Genomic DNA, 9055 nt, shown 5'->3' on the forward strand with positions numbered 1-9055 from the left:
ATGATTTAGATTATTTATTGGAATACCACTAGACTATGGTTTATGCACGAGTATTAAGTCCTAAACATATCAAATGTGTAAAGTTATATTATAATTTAAATTATTAACTGTTATCCTTTTATTTTAAAATTTCATTATAATGAAATTTATTCTATAATTATATACTATAATAAAATGTTTCATATTTACCTATTCTATAATTATATTAGAAGTTCCATTTTTTAATAATAAGGTTATACTTGTAATGCTTAGGATCCAAATTTTTTATTTATGGAGAAACTAATTAGCAAAATAGTTTCCAAATTTCATTATAGAAAACTAAAATAGATAATTACATAATAGAGATGAATATCTACAAATATAAATATAAATATATATAGGTCAGGATTTGAAGTATAGGATACATCCATTCATAAGAAAGAAAAGAACACCCTAAATGTTAGTTGAAAGAGTCGTTGACGTCTTAGTCGATCCAATATGGTCTAGACTCATATGCGTAGGATTATCCGAGGTGCTTCCGAAGTAGAAACGTCGTGCTCCCGAAATGTTTCTTACTTGAAGATTGAGATTGTGAGAGATTTCTAAATCCGATCCTTCCGACACTCAAGTTAGTAACCCGAGATGAATACAAACATGAGTAGTTAAAAGAAATCCAAAAACCCTCCTTTTTGTGTTGGAGATGTACATTTTTATACCTGGATTTGGAGGGGGGACAACCCCTAATTACCCTAACATCCTCTTCTTAGCGTCTTATCCACGTGGGTGGTAATGGGGAGATAGCCCCGAATTGTTTGTCTTGAACTCTTTTTCACATGGGCAGATAGGTGGGAGGTGATCTAGATCTTTTTCTCCCACTAAGGACTCCACGTAATGACTACATGTCGGAGGATGATTGACTGATAGTATATTTCCTATCGTTTGTCCCCTCCAAGGTACATTTTGAGGCCCTTGTGAGAGGGGTCTAAAGTGTAGTATTTAGTTCATCCAACACGAGTACTTTCGAGATGTCCTTATGTGGGTTAGGTTTTTATGACTCACATGACTCGGACACATTTTACCTTGCGCTTCTGTCATAGTAGATTTCTCCTCACACGAGTTAGGTTTTCTCGACTCATGTGCCTTGGGCATATTTTGCATTGTGTCTCTGTCATAGTGGATTTCTCTTTACATGGGTCAAGTTTTCCCAACTCACACGCTTCAAGCACATTTGGCCTTATGCCTTTGCTGTGGCGAATTTTCATTCATATGAGTTAGGTTTTCCCGACTCATGTGCCTCGAGCATATTTTATCTTGCACCTCTATCATTGCGGATTTCTCTTCACATAAGTCAACCTTACCGACTTATGCGCCTTGGGCATATTTGGCCTTGGGCATATTTGGCCTTGTGCCTCTGCCATGGCGAATTTTTATTCATATAGGTTGAGTTTTCCTAACTCATGTGCCTCAAGCACATTTTGCTTTGCGCCTTCGCCTAGCGGGTTTCTATTCACACTTGTTGGATTTTTTCTGACTTATACGCCCGGGTATATTTTATCTTATGCCTCCGTCGTGACAGATGTCTCTTCATGTGGGTCGATTTTTTCCGACTCTCACACCTCGAGCACATTTCGTCTTTTATCTCTGTCGTAGCGGATTTTCGTTCATGCAAGTCGACTTTTCTCAACTCACACACCTTAGGCACATTTTGCCTTATGCCTTTGCCCTCCTTCTCATGCCAAAATAATAGGAGAAAGTGTCATTGACGTCTTGGTCAGCTCGACATGATCTGGACTTGTATGTGCAGGGTTGTCCGAAGTGCTTCCAAGGTGGAAACGTCGAGCTCCCGAGGCATTTCTTGCATGAACATTGAGGTCAATAGAGGTTTTCTAACCTGATCCCTCAAATGCTCAAGTTAGTAATCCGAGATGAATGCGGGTGCGAGTAGTCAAAAGAAGTCCAAAAAAAATCTCTTTATGTTAGAGACACGTGTTTTTATATCTAGCCTTAGAAGAGAGATAGCCTCCAATTATCCCAACATCCTTTTCTTGTAGTCTTGTCTATGTGGGCAATAAGGAGAAGACAACTCCAAACTGTCTACCTTGTACTCTTATCCATTCAGACATATGAGTGAGAGATAACTTAATCCAAGATTGAGCACTCTATACGATGATTATCTATCAATGATTAATTGATAGTATATTTTGTATCGTCAAATAATATAAGAATTGGCTAAAACCCAACACATCAATGTGTAGTTGGGCAGCTAGAAAGGTCTCTTTTGAATGATCCACGTCAGACCTGTATTTGACCAACTTAATACAAGATTGGTAATCCAAAATGTCTAATCTCAAGTTCAACATCAACTGCTAGACTCCAAGAAAGAGCTTTTACCACAGATTGAGCTTAATTAAAGAAGTTTGAGCTTATTTCCAAATTCTGACATTCTAATAGCCCTTCAAGAACAAAAGCTTAAAAGAACAAAATGACACCAATAGCCTAAGCTAAATTACAAAGAATCGTTGCCTTCTCCTAAGGTCCAATAAAAGAGAGTCGTTGCAAACCGGGCAACCGTTCTTTATTGGCTTCCACATGCAGCTAACATGGAAGTCTTCCCCATTTCTCCCTCTCCTTGTACTCTTCCTACAAATGTAATCTGTGAGCACAGAAGATATAATATATAGTCAGTACAGGTTTTCATAGATTAAACAGATCTTACAAGTGTGCAAGGATTTAGATCTCAATCCATTGTCAGTTTCAATAATGGATCAAATCGGTACAGTATAGGAATCTTGGTATTACACCGATCTATACCAGCCGACATCACTCAAAAAATTTAAAATACGAAATTAAATATCCATCAACGGATATATACAGCTCCGACCTTGGTCCAAGTCTTCCAAGATTATTGGCAGCAGGAATTGTGTATAAACTGGGTTACGGATATTAGTCTTTACCGGGCATATGACAGTTTCCTTCATCCTGGATTTGATGAGAAAAAAGGTAGGCTGTCTCCATCATGCACCTTGAAGCTGTCACTTCCGACAAGACTGTACTGGCATTTCCTATCCTTTAATCCAAAGCAAGTAATTCCTGCAGAAAATAACTAGAGAGAACATAAAGGATCGATGAGGAAAAAGAACAAACTGGCATAAGTAACTTCAACTTACCTCACAGCAAATGTTGTCCATATTCATTCTCATGTTCCTGTGCTGATCAAACAGATCTATCGACCTGTAAGGCTGACCCATCGACTGTGTTCATTGTGTTCATTGAACATAGATTGGGATCTCTGATGCAAAGCTCTATGATATTCCCTAGGATAAGCAGTAGCCACAATTGTCTGGAAGGTGCACCTGCTTCCACTCCTATCGGCACTCAATTATCAGATGCAATCGACACCCCCCATGCATGAATAGCTTGAAATGGTGTTATAAGGGATTACCATCTGGGTGTGGCCACTTTGAGCTGGCACCATAACTCGGATGGAAGGACAATGAAAAGCTGGCAGATGACCACTTGCATTTCTGTTCTGATTGAAATGGAGAAAATATGCAGTATCACCATGGTACCACCATTAACATGCCTCTTGTCGTGAGCTGGTTCAGCTCATGAACACAAACTAAAAGTATAAATAAGACACATAACCTAACAACAAAATCGTTTAACCAACTATTCTAAGGTGACTAACCTGAGGATGTAACCTGTCACTGGGGTTCCATGGGTGCAACAAAATGGTTCCACCGTTCTGTCATTCTTGGATCAGAAGTCTTATAGGCTGAATAAAAATCATAAGTTATATTTCTTGAAGCAAAGAACCAAGTTGACATGAATTGAGAATGATATTCGTCATTATGCCAAAGTCTTGATTTCTTCTGCAGTCCATCGCCAGCAATATAATTGCTTTTATCATTCCCGTAGCTGGCTAGCATGTTTATGGTGTCCAAAACAAGCATTCAGTACTTGAAATAACATTTGTGCTATCTGAGCAAGATGAAGAGGGACAGTTGAAAAAACTTCCAGTTTGATGGTATTCAGTAGCATCAGCTCTGTCAGCAATTAGAGGCATAACTGGGATTTTTCTTGTAAATGTAACCCTTCTATAGTCCCCATGAGAAAACCTTGTGCTGTACCCATCCCTTCTTATAGGTTGATTATACATGTAAGGCACTTTTGGAGCTTGATTTGGTGGAAATTTTCTGGAACATCCAAAACATCAAGGATTCACATAACTGTTTAATGTTCAGTATAAGCAGCAAAAGAGGCTGGAGATCCTGAATTGAAACTAGATGCTGGATGGTTACTAGCTCTTGTTGGAATGTCTACAAAAGCCATGGAGTTGAATCTGACTGGTGCTGCACAATCCACGGGAAAAAAATAAAAAATCATTTCCTGACTCAGGACTCGAGCATGAAATATTTAAGTTGCTGGTTCGATAATCCTAACCTATACAGTGTGATATTTCTCAAACACAAAGTAAAATTTCTCAGGCACAATTGACAACCTATCTGACAGTTTTGGGCCGCAGTAGTGAAGTTTCTCAAGCAAAAATTCTCTCCTTCAAGACAGCTAATACAATTATAACCACATTTAGTTACCAACCATACAGGCCTATTTTAAAAAATGGGGAAAAAATCAACGAACAATTATCCTTCCATTTTTGAAGTGTTATAAACTTATGTCCCTACAGAATTGTTTCTTTTGTCATGTAGCCTTAAGCAAAGTTAATCAACTCTAACCTAATAGAACAGTAAAGCAACAGTGGAAGAGTGCATGAGTTGTATGGCCAGAAAATGCTTATTGTCACTACTGTTAACTCTCCATTCATCCTGGAATAGAACATATGCTATTTCTTTAAGCAATTCTTTCATGGTAATGTTTCAGAAAGCACCTGCAACCATTAAAAAGAATACTAAATCTCAGAACCAGAAACACTGACCTTTAAAAGAACTAGGAGCCAAACTGGTAAGTCCTTTCACACAACAGATCCGGACATTTGATGGAAGTATAATAAACACATAAAATTGATGCAAGGTTCTCTCTCTCTCTCTCCATATGGTGAAGAGAGTGCTGATAACTAATATAGCAATCTTGTTTTAGGGCACCATACTTCTATATGCAGTTGAAAGCTTATCTGGCAAGCAGAAGATATAGTTAATATATGAAACCCCAAGTGGTTATAAATTTCATGCTGTAAAAGCATAGTTCTAAGATTATTATCGATAACAGATTTCTTCTTCTGCCTTATACCAATAATTTGAGACCCCTTCTTACATTTATCATTAAATATCACCCAAACAACTGCAGAATTTACAACTTAAAGGTGCCCATTCATAAGCAGTAGGTTGATCGACAAATATTACCATTGAAAACCTGAACAGCTTTGAGGTAACTGATCTCCACACAACTTCAAGCAGACGAAAAGTCTCTCCTTTCTAAATGTAAACTGATCAAAGAACAAAGGCACTCCTTGTAACTGATCCGTATAGGTATAATATTATCTTCTCTTCTTTCATAACAAAAACAGGTCCCCAAGGCTTTGAAACCAAAGGCTTACAGCCAAAAAAATAAGGTCCCATCTCTACCACTAGTTGTTTAGTTGCCTTATCTTGAACATCAAACACAAAAAAAAATCTTGCTCGAGCATATAAAGAGTGGCATGCCCAAATCTACTCCATCGAGTCTTAGTATAACTTTCCATGGATAACAAGCATCAAAGACATTGCCCGATACAGCATTTTTCTACTCTTCTGTTACAGGTTGAATAAATTGCAATTTTGTACCATTGATATTTTGTCGGCTGCTCATGCCAACTTCAGTTCATGATCTCTATTCTCCCCATTAGCAGTATTTGACACTTGATTCGTAGCACCAGATGCTTCCCCATATCCAAGATCTTTAATTTATTTCGATCTGCTCGAGATCCTTGGCCATTAAAATTCTTACAATTTTTAACACGATCTTCAACTAAATCTTTTAGGTCTAGTAATAGTCTACCCGTCTGGCTTCAGAAAATCCAGAATTTTCATCACATTCAACTGCGACTAATACCTTCAAAGGCCCATAGATATATCTCTCGACGAAGAAAATCAATCTCTGCAAGATCCTCTCAATCGCAGAAACCCCCCAAATAAATCCGTTCACCTCAATCTGCTGTTTTTAGAAACCCGCATCAGTTTCAACCATAACAAAATCTTCAAAGTCTTCGCAGTTGTCACCCGAAGAAGAATACGAGAAGCACTCGATCTCGACTCAAATCGCCTTTGCTTCTTGTCATCTAATTAATCCTCTTCTCATAAACCCGGTAAATCCAAATAAGATCCCAAAAAAACCCTCGACCTCGTAAACTATTCGCGACCGGTGTTCCCGAACCTGTAAGGAGATGCGAAACCTTTCAGAAGCCAACGGAAAACTCAAGAACTCCGCTCCGCAATCGAAGGTCACCAACATCAATCTCAACGGGATTCCGCGGTGGAATCAAAGAAAACCGCCAATTCGCATTGCCCTGTGAAAGGGAAACGTACCGCGATCGGAGTGATTCGCTGGTCTTGATGATTCAGGACACCGGCATCCGGGACCTGGGAAGGGCACCAATCGAATCCGTAGGGGAATCCGCGGAGCAAATCGGTATCGATTCATCCCCCGTAACGGAAGAACACGAGAAAGATTCGAAGTCTTCGATCTCGGATCGGATCGGATCGGATCGATCGGACTCTCTCCTCTCTCTCCTTCCGACTTCGGAGTAATTACATATTATCCGATAGTTAATTATAATTATAATCTCGATTCTTATACTTTAATTGGATCCTTAAGCAAAATATTTAATCTAAATTTTCTTAAATTGTTAATTTCATCGACGGAAACAATCGCATGCGCAAAAAATAAAAAAAAATATATAATTTTCTTATTATTTTTAAATTATTAATTTTATATAATTTTTATCCATTTTTTCTTTTCGTCTTTTTGAACGGCTTGCTAGCAACCTACTGCACCTTCCTACTCGCCCATTGCTTGAAACGATCAAGTGATGTGTGAGCAGGTAGCAAACGTTGGGCGAACAAGTATAATGAGAAGTAGGAAAGGAGAACAAGAGAATATCGATAATTTTATATTTATTTATTTATATTTATTTTTTTTGTATGTGACAACACGTGTATTTTTTTCGTTGATGAAGTTAACAAAATAAGAAGAATTCGAATTAAATATTTCACCTTCATAAGTGAATGAACTCTAATACTATTTTTTAAAGTATAAAGACCGAGATGCTAATCATAATTAATCATGAGGTAATCTTTAATTACCCCCTCCAACTTCCATCTCTCGTTAATTAATTCATAAATCTTTTTATGTTTTATAATTATTTTTTAATGATATAATAGTAGTTTATATAATTTATAAATGATTATATTATGGTTTATATAAAACATAAAATGGGATGCAATTGCAACCCAAATATGTTAAGCTTATTGAAATTATTAGTTACTCGATCAAAAGTAGATTATGAGTTCGATCCTTTATATGCTCCCATTCATTTTAAATGGTGTTCAAATAATATTTATGTAATAAAATACTATAGTTTAATATGCATTATGTCATTTCTTGATAGTTTGAGTTTTCTAATTGAGCCTCAAATATTATTGTGTATATATTTTTGAGTAATTTAACTCATATTTGTAAAATATAAAATTTGAGCGAGTAACTTCGATTGAATATATTCTAATTATTCGATTGAGATATTGATTCAGAATTAATCAAGATTCTATAGTGTCTTCGTAAATGTAATTGTAATGTTTAGAAAATCACATAATATTAGTTATAATTAGGCATTAGGTTATGATAAGGTGTACAGATATCATGTCAAAGACAAATAAAAATGATGATGAGTAGGTGGATTGGGAATTTTTAAGTCTTTTTTTTTTTTTATGATAGCAAGTGATTAGAAAGGTTTAAACTTTAGAGCAACGATTCGATCCTTTATATGCTCCCATTCATTTTACATGGCGTTTAACTAATATTTATTTAATATTATGTATTATGCCATTTCTTGATAGTTTGGGCGCAAAAATTATTAGGTATATCATTTTTGACTAATTTAGCATAGATTTATAAAATATAAAATCTGAACGACTAGCTTTAATTGATATTGTTAAAGCATACTATGATTATTCGATTGGGATAATGATTCAGAATCGATTAAAATCTTATTCTGCATTTATTTCAACTTAATGTCAAGATATGTAGAATATACTCGTTTTGAATAAATCAATTTCTATAAAAATTATATCGCATATATTTGATAGAGCACTTTTAATACTTGAATTAGTTTTGAATATAAATTGATATTAATTAACAGTTAAATATAGGTAGGCTTAAAAGAGTATGAAAGAGATAGAGAACACACTTGGAGACTTTTATATTAAGATTCTAAATATTATTATGCGCGAAAACATATCTTAATATCTAAGTAAATTATAAGAATTTTTTGGTATTATATGTAATCATATTATAATGTATCCCGAGTGCATAGTGTCATTGTAAATGAGATTGTAACGTTTAGAAAATTACACCATATTAGTTATATTGATACGTGGTCCGAAATATCGACCTTATGATACCAAGATGCCAAACTCATAGCGGCAAGATGTTAATCTTTTCCTCTCGAGACATTAATCTCATAAATTAGGCATTAGGTTATGATAGTATATAGATATCGTGTTAAAGATAAATAAAAATGATGGTGAGCAGGTAAATGAGGAACTTTCAAGTCAATTTTCTTGATGATGGCAAGTGATTAGAAAGGTTTGGTGGTGTTGTTTAAAAAAATAAGAATTGTAGCTTGTAAACGATCCATTAGGTTAATACTTTGGAGCAATATTAATTAATAATAATTTATATTGCCAATGGTAAATATCATCACAGGATCAAAATAAAAATATAATAAATAGAACATAATTTCACATTTCAAATCATAATAAAAAAAATTACATATACATATACCTCTTTAGATTTACTAATATACTTATTTGTTGACATGATAAGCTATAATCTAAGACTTAGTATTAAGATAGGTCACCAATTC

General features: G+C 35.5%; 1 long non-coding RNA gene across 9 annotated transcripts; it reads right to left on the reverse strand.

Moving 5' to 3' along the window:
* Positions 1 to 2346: 2346 nt before the first annotated feature.
* LOC135677212 (uncharacterized) lies at positions 2347 to 6720 on the reverse strand. Of its 9 annotated transcripts, none has more exons than XR_010514598.1 (6): positions 6501 to 6720; positions 4916 to 6348; positions 3422 to 4331; positions 3147 to 3344; positions 2934 to 3069; positions 2347 to 2632 (listed from the first exon to the last, which is right to left on the reverse strand). It is a non-coding gene; the product is annotated as an uncharacterized LOC135677212 (long non-coding RNA). The 9 variants fall into 9 exon arrangements; XR_010514597.1 differs by having other exon boundaries at positions 4916 to 5110; positions 5340 to 6720; XR_010514604.1 differs by having other exon boundaries at positions 3422 to 3575; positions 3668 to 4331; positions 4916 to 6720.
* Between the last annotated feature and the right edge of the window lie 2335 nt (positions 6721 to 9055).

The sequence above is a fragment of the Musa acuminata genome, chromosome BXJ1-6, assembly GCF_036884655.1.
Source record: "Musa acuminata AAA Group cultivar baxijiao chromosome BXJ1-6, Cavendish_Baxijiao_AAA, whole genome shotgun sequence".
NCBI classification, from domain to species: domain Eukaryota; kingdom Viridiplantae; phylum Streptophyta; class Magnoliopsida; order Zingiberales; family Musaceae; genus Musa; species Musa acuminata.